The sequence below is a fragment of the Triticum dicoccoides genome, chromosome 6B, assembly GCF_002162155.2.
Source record: "Triticum dicoccoides isolate Atlit2015 ecotype Zavitan chromosome 6B, WEW_v2.0, whole genome shotgun sequence".
Lineage (NCBI taxonomy): Eukaryota > Viridiplantae > Streptophyta > Magnoliopsida > Poales > Poaceae > Triticum > Triticum dicoccoides.
Window position 1 is genome coordinate 723978006 of NC_041391.1, and position 7909 is coordinate 723985914.

Sequence of the window (7909 nt, forward strand, 5' to 3'; positions counted from 1 at the left end):
AATGAAGAACAACACCGGAAAGAGTGAAGACAATGCAAAGTTGAAGAATTTGAAAAACTAAGAAAAACCCATATTGAAGATTTTCAACTTTGGTTGGTGGCGTAACCCACCGTATAAGAAAGCCGATTTCAGACACTGCGTACAATTGTCGTAGGGCTCTGAGAATCAGTTTCTTCATTAATTTCTTCACACTTAGAGGGTTACTCTTCATTGATTGAAGAAAAAAGTTACTTCGTGTGTTGAGCATCTAAGTCATCAAGTCAGCATAAGTGTTAGGATGTGTGTCCATTTCAGAGAACATTCGAAGATTCTAGGATATTTAGCTCACACCGCAACTTGCTAAATCTCTTCTCATCCAAGGGCTTAGTGAAGATATCGGCCAGTTGATCTTCAGTGCTGACGTGGTCGATGGAGATGTCTCCCTTCAACACATGATCACGAAGAAAATGATGACGAATCTGGATGTGCTTGGTCTTTGAGTGCTGCTGGGTTATGAGCAATCTTGATGGCACTCTCATTGTCACAGTAGAGAGGCACATTCTTCACGTTGACGCCATAATCCTTGTGTGTTTGCTTCATCCATAGTAGTTGAGCACAACACGATCCAGCAGCAATGTACTCAGCTTCTGCAGTGGAGAGTCATATGCAGTTCTATTTCTTCGAGGACCAATAGACCAAAGATCGTCCAAGAAAATGACATGTGCCAGATGTTGATTTGCGGTCCAGGCGATCGCCATCATAGTCAGAGTCTGAATATCCAATGAGATCAAAAGTAGAGCCCTTGGGATACCATAATCCAAGTGTTGGTGTGTGAGCTAAGTATCTAAGAATATGCTTCACAGCCTTATGGTGTGATTCCTTCGGTGTAGCTTGAAATCGGGCACACATGCAAACACTAAGCATAATATCCGGCCTAGATGCACATAAGTACAATAAAGAACCAATCATGGAGCGGTATACCTTTTGATCGAAGTCTTTACCATTTTCATCAGTGCATAGATGGCCATTTGTGGGCATTGGAATTTTGACCCCTTTGCAATCTTGCATGCCGAATTTCCTCAATACGTCCTTGAGGTATTTCTCCTGAGATATGAATATTCCATTGCGCTGTTGACAGATTTGAAGACCTAAAAAGAATTTCAATTCTCCCATCATAGACATTTGATATTCTTCACTCATCATATAGGCAAATTCATCACTGTATCGTTGGTCAGTAAAGCCAAAAATGATATCATCAACATATATTTGGCACACAAACAATTCATCATCATAAGACTTAGTGAAAAGAGTTGGGTCGAGTGAACCGGTTTTGAAGCCTTTCTTCATGAGGAATTCCTTCAAAGTATCATACCACGCCCGAGGGACTTGCTTGAGGCCATACAAGGCCTTGTTGAGCTTGAAGACCTTGTCAGGATTGTTTGGATCTTCAAAACCTGGTGGTTGAGCAACATATACTTCTTCCTCAAGCTTACCATTGAGGGATGCACTTTTCATATCCATTTGTTGTAAGATAATATCATGATGGTTAGCATAAGCAAGTAATATGCGAATAGCCTCAAGTCTAGCAACAGGTGCAAAAGTTTCATCAAAATCAATTCCCAACCTGTGTGTAGCCTTGAGCTACAAGCCGTTCCTTATTCCTCACCACAAGGCCATTTTCATCTTGCTTTTTGTGGTAGATCCACTTTGTGCCAATAATGTTATGCTTGCGAGGATCTGGACGTTTGACCAGTTCCCAGACGTTGTTGAGATCGAACTGATGTAATTCTTCTTGCATAGCTTGAATCCACTCAGGCTCCAGAAATGCTTCATCTACCTTAGTGGGCTCTGTGATAGAGACAAACGCAAAGTGCCCACAAAAGTTAGATAAATGTGAAGCTTTTGAGCATGTGAGAGGACCTGATGCTTCAATGTCATTAATGATCTTCTCGATTTGCACTTCGTTTGCAATACGAGGATGAGCGGGTTGTCTTTGAGGAATTTGATCTGCATTTTCTTCAGGAGCATTTTCTTCAGCACCATTTTCTTCAGGTGCGCCAGCTCGACATTCATCACGTTCTGGAATGAATTCTTCAGCAGATTCTTCAGTTGGAATGACATCCTCAGTGGCTTTGAACTTAATGGATTCCTCAGGTGCTGGTTCATCTATCACAAAAGCTAGGTGCTCTCTTTGCGAGCCATTAGTTTCATCGAACCGCACATCCACAGTTTCAACAACCTTGTGAAGAACGTTGTTGAAGACTTTGTAGGTGTGCGAGTCCTTTCCATAACAAAGCATGAAACCCGCATGTGCTTTCGGTGCAAATTTAGAATTGTGATGAGGATCTCTAATCCAGCATTTAGTACCGAAGACTTTGAAGTAACTTACATTGGGTTTCTTGTCAGTGAGGAGTTCATAGGCAGTCTTCTTGAAGAATTTGTGAAGATATACTATGTTGATGATGTGGCACGCAGTATCAATTGCCTCACTCCAGAAACGATGAGGCGTCTTGTATTCATCAAGCATAGTGCGAGCCATCTCAACAAGAGTTCTGTTCTTGCGCTCCACGACGCCATTCTGTTGAGGAGTATAAGGAGCAGATAACTCATGAGTAATACCAAGTTCATCAAGATAGTCATCAAGACCGGAATTCTTGAACTCGGTTCCATTGTCACTCCTGATGTGCTTGATCTTCACACCAAAGTTGGTTGAAGCCCTTGAGGAAAATCGTTTGAAGACTTCCTGCACATCATGTTTGTAAGTGACAATGTGTACCCATGTATAACGAGAATAATCATCAACAATAACAAAGCCATATAGAGATGCATCATTTGTAACAGCAGAATAATGATTTGGACCGAAGAGATCCATGTGAAGCAATTCAAATGGTCGAGTGGTAGTCATGATAGTCTTCGCTGGATGCTTGGCCTTTGTCATCTTCCTAGCTTCACAGGCTCCGCATAAGTGATCCTTGAGGAATTTGACATTCTCAATGCCAATGACATGCTTCTTCTTTGCGAGCGTGTGCAGATTCCTCATGCCAGCATGACCAAGTTGTCGATGCCATAGCCAGCCTTCTGAAGCTTTTGCAAGTAAGCATACGGCCGGTTGTGGTCCTGTAGAGAAATCAACAATGTACAAGTCTCCTCTCCTAAAGCCTTCGAAGAATTTGGAATTGTCCACTTCCATGATCACAACACAACGATACTTGCCAAAGACAACAACCATATCAAGATCACAAAGCATTGAGACGGACATGAGGTTGTAACCGAAGGACTCGACAAGCATGACTTTGTCCATGTTTATGTCCTTAGAGATTGCAACCTTACCTAGACCCAATACCTGACTTTTGCCTTTGTCAGCAAAGATGATATGCTTCAGATGTGACAGTGATAAAGGAGCATCCATCAATAGATTCTTGTCACCAATCATGTGATTTGTACATCCACTGTCGAGGACCCACTCATTTGCTTTGGGTTGATCATCCTGCAGATGAATTAGTGCAGCTTACGAACTCATATACTTCATCAGTGAAGAATATGACATCAATATCATCAGATCAATTTCTTGGAGTAATTTGAATAGATAAACAGTATGAGGACGTGTGAAATGAAATTTCATTACATCATGATTAGCCTGCGTCCAATCAGGCACTGTTCAGGTCTCTAGCAAATTCTTCAGATGTTTCGAGCACATCTGGAGACCTGACCCTGCATACGAGATTAGTTCTTTTTCTTCACCACCCACATCTGAAGGGGTGGTAAAGAATTCATCACTCTGCGAGCACCATATGAGAAAGGTGGCATAGACGCCACTCCACTTCGTTTCACATAAGAGGGGTTAGGGTAAGCATATGAATAAGCTGAGAAATTCTTCGAGGACTTATGAACATAATGATTTGAAGAATAATGCACATATTCATAGCCCTTAGCTCTACCCTGTGAAACAGAAGGGTTAGCACGATGATGGTCACATGAGGTCTTTGATCCTTTTGAGGAATTTGATCCACGTGAGGAATTTGGTCCACTTGAGGACTTGGATCCATATGAAGAATTTGGTTCATATGAAGAAGTTGATCTAGAGTTCCTATTCTTCTTAGGTGGTGTCATGAGGACATTCACCTGAAGACTTTCAAGACAACTTTTGGGACCCAGATTTTCTTCATAGAGGAACGTTCCTGCAGTTAGTCCCAACATATCTAGCAAATACTTCATCATTCTGATTTTTGAACTGTTTATAGTTGGAGTGAAATGACTCATCCGAAGAGTGAGGAGATTCACATGTAAAGCCAGATAAGTTGGATGGATCAACTGGAGATCCCTTTGCAGCAACCCATGAGGTTTTGGGGTACTGCTCGGGCTTCCAATATGTTCCATCAGCATTGAGTTTCCTCTCAAAGGCAATACCCTCTTTCCTAGGGTTTCTGTTGAGGATCTGCTTTTTAAGCACATCACAAAGAGTCTAATGCCCTTTGAGGCTTTTGTACATGCCTGTCATGTACAATTCCTTCAGCCCTGCATCGTCAGTAATACTTGCATTGTCCTCAGATGAGGAACTAGTGATAGTAGAGACATATGAAGAATTTGTAGCATTAGAAGCATTTGAACATTCACGTGAAGAATTAGCAGTTTCACGTTCAATGCACTTCAAACATGGAGGAACAAATTCTTCCTGGGTAGCACTGATTTGTTGAGCAAGTAATGAATCGCGCTCCTTCTGAAGATCTTCATAATCCACTCTTAGCTTTTCAAGATCTTGCTTTCTTTGAAGAAATTCATAAGAAAGCTTCTCGTGATCAGATAAGAGAGTGTTATGACGACCTTGAAGATTGTCAAACCTGGACTGAAGTCTCTGAAGATTTCCAGTCAAGGTTTTAGTGCGATCCATTTCTTCACCCAACATATCATCACTTTTGTCTAGCATGTTTTGAATCTTTTCAAAAGCCTTTTGTTGTTTCATAGCAATTTTAGCAAGTTTAGAGTAGATGGGCTTGAGATTTTCATCAGATTCATCCTCACCAGAGTCAGAGGAGGCGTATTTAGTTACCTTGGCACCCTTTGCCATGAAGCAATAGGTGGGAGTGTAGTCATCATTGTCTTCATCAGCCTTGTTGGTGAAGTCGTTTTCTTCAGAGTTGAAGATAGACTTGCTGACGAATGCAGTAGCGAGAGCTAGGCTCGCCACACCACACTCGGACTCCTCAGATGCCTCCTCATCCTCATGTTCCTCATATTCAGCCTCAGAGTCCATTTCCTTGCCAATGAATGCCCGAGCCTTCTTGGAGCTGCTCTTCTTGTGAGACGAAGACCTCGAGGATTTTGATGATGAAGACTTTGAAGATTTCTTCTTATTCTTTGCATCATCAGAACTGTAATCCTTGTATTTCTTCTTCTTTGATTCCTTATCCCACTGAGGACGATCTTGGATGTAGTGACCAGGTTTCTTGCATTTGTGGCATAGTCTCTTCTTGTAGTCATTGGATGAGGAATCATTGCTCCTTGCGGGTTTTCCAAAGCAACCACGTCTAGAGTGTTGGAAATATGCCCTAGAGGCAATAATAAAAGGGTTATTATTATATTTCCTTATTCATGATAATTGTCTTTTATTCATGCTATAACTGTATTATCCGGAAATCGTAATACACGTGTGGATACATAGACCATAACATGTCCCTAGTGAGCCTCTAGTTGACTAGCTCGTTGGTCAACAGATAGTCATGGTTTCCTGACTATGGACATTAGATGTCATTGACAACGGGATCACATCATTAGGAGAATGATGTGATGGACAAGACCCAATCCTAAGCATAGCACAAGATCGTGTAGTTCGTTTTGCTAAAGCTTTTTCAATGTCAAGTATCTCTTCCTTAGACCATGAGATCGTGTAACTCCCGGATACCGTAAGAGTGCTTTGGGTGTACCAAACGTCACAACGTAACTGGGTGACTATAAAGGTGCACTACAGGTATCTCCAAAAGTGTCTGTTTGGTTGACACGGATCGAGACTGGGATTTGTCACTCCGTATGACGGAGAGGTATCTCTGGGCCCACTCGGTAATGCATCATCATAATGAGCTCAAAGTGACCAAGTGTTTGGTCACGGGATCATGCATTACGGTACGAGTAAAGTGACTTGCCGGTAACGAGACTGAACGAGGTATTGGGATACCCACGATCGAGTCTCGGGCATGTAACGTACCGATTGACAAAGGGAATTGTATACGGGGTTGTTCGAATCCTCGACATCGTGGTTCATCCGATGAGATCATCGAGGAGCATGTGGGAACCAACATGGGTATCTAGATCCCGCTGTTGGTTATTGCCCGAGAGCCGTCTCGATCATGTCAACGTGTCTCCCGAACCCGTAGGGTCTACACACTTAAGGTTCGATGACGCTAGGGTTGTATGAATATGAGTATGCAACATACCGAATGTTGTTCGGAGTCTCGGATGAGATCCCGGACGTCACGAGGAGTTCCGGAATGGTCCAGAGATAAAGAAAACTATATAGGAAGTGGTATTTCAGCCATCGGGAAAGTTTCGGGGTCACCCGGTATTGTACTAGGACCACCGGAAGGGTCCCGGGGGTCCACCGGGTGGGGCCACCCATCTCGTAGGGTCCCAAGGGCCGAAGTGGGGAGGGGAACCAGCCCATAGTGGGCTGGTGCACCCCCCTTGGCCCACCCCCTGTGCCTAGGGTTGAAACCCTAGGGTGGGGGCGCCCCACTTGCCTTGGGGGGTACTCCACCCCTCTTGGCCGCCGCCCCCTTGGGAGATTGGATCTCCCAGGGCCGGCGCCCCCCCCTGGGGGCCTATATAAAGGGAGGGGGAGGGGGGAAGCCGCACCCTGAAGTTCTGGCGCCTCCCTCCCCCTGCTACACCTCTTCCTCCACCGCCACGTGCTTGGCGAAGCCCTGCCGGAGTGCTGCTGTTCCACCATCACCACGCCGTTGTGCTGCTGCTGGAGCTTTCATCTTCAACCTCTCCTTCCCCCTTGCTGGATCAAGACGGAGGACACGTCACGCTGACCGTACGTGTGTTGAACGCGGAGGTGTCGTCCGTTCGGCGCTAGGATCTCCGGTGATAGGATCACGATGAGAACGACTACTTCAACCCCGTTCTTTTGAACGCTTCCGCGCGATCTACAAAGTGGTATGTAGATGGTATCTCTCTTCCATGACTTGTTGCTTAGATGAACTCATAGATGGATCTTGGTGACACCGTAGGAAAAATTTTAATTTTCTGCAACGTTCCCCAACAGTGGCATCATGAGCTAGGTCTATGCGTAGTTCTCTATTGCACGAGTAGAACACAATTTGATTGTGGGCGTAGATCTTGTCAACTTGCTTGCCGCTACTAGTCTTATCTTGCTTCAGCGGTATTGTGGGATGAAGCGGCCCGGACCAACCTTACACGTACGCTTACGTGAGACCGGTTCCACCGACTGACATGCACTAGTTGCATAAGGTGGCTGGCGGGTGTCTGTCTGTCCCACTTTAGTTGGAGCGGATTCAATGAAAAGGGTCCTTATGAAGGGTAAATAGAAGTTGACAAGATCACGTTGTTGTTATTCATAGGTAAGAAAACGTTCTTGCTAGAACCCAATTGCAGCCACGTAAAAGATGCAACAACAATTAGAGGACGTCTAACTTGTTTTTGCAGCAATTGTCATGTGATGTGATATGGCCAGAAGTTGTGATGAATGATGAATGACATATTGTGATGTATGAGATCATGTTCTTGTAATAGGAATCACGACTTGCATGTCGATCAGTATGACAACCGGCAGGAGCCATAGGAGTTGTCTTTATTTTTCGTATGACCTGTGTGTCATTGAAGAACGCCATGTAAATTACTTTACTTTATTGCTAAACGCATTAGCCATAGAAGTAGAAGTAGTCGTTGGCGTGACAACTTCATGAAGACACAA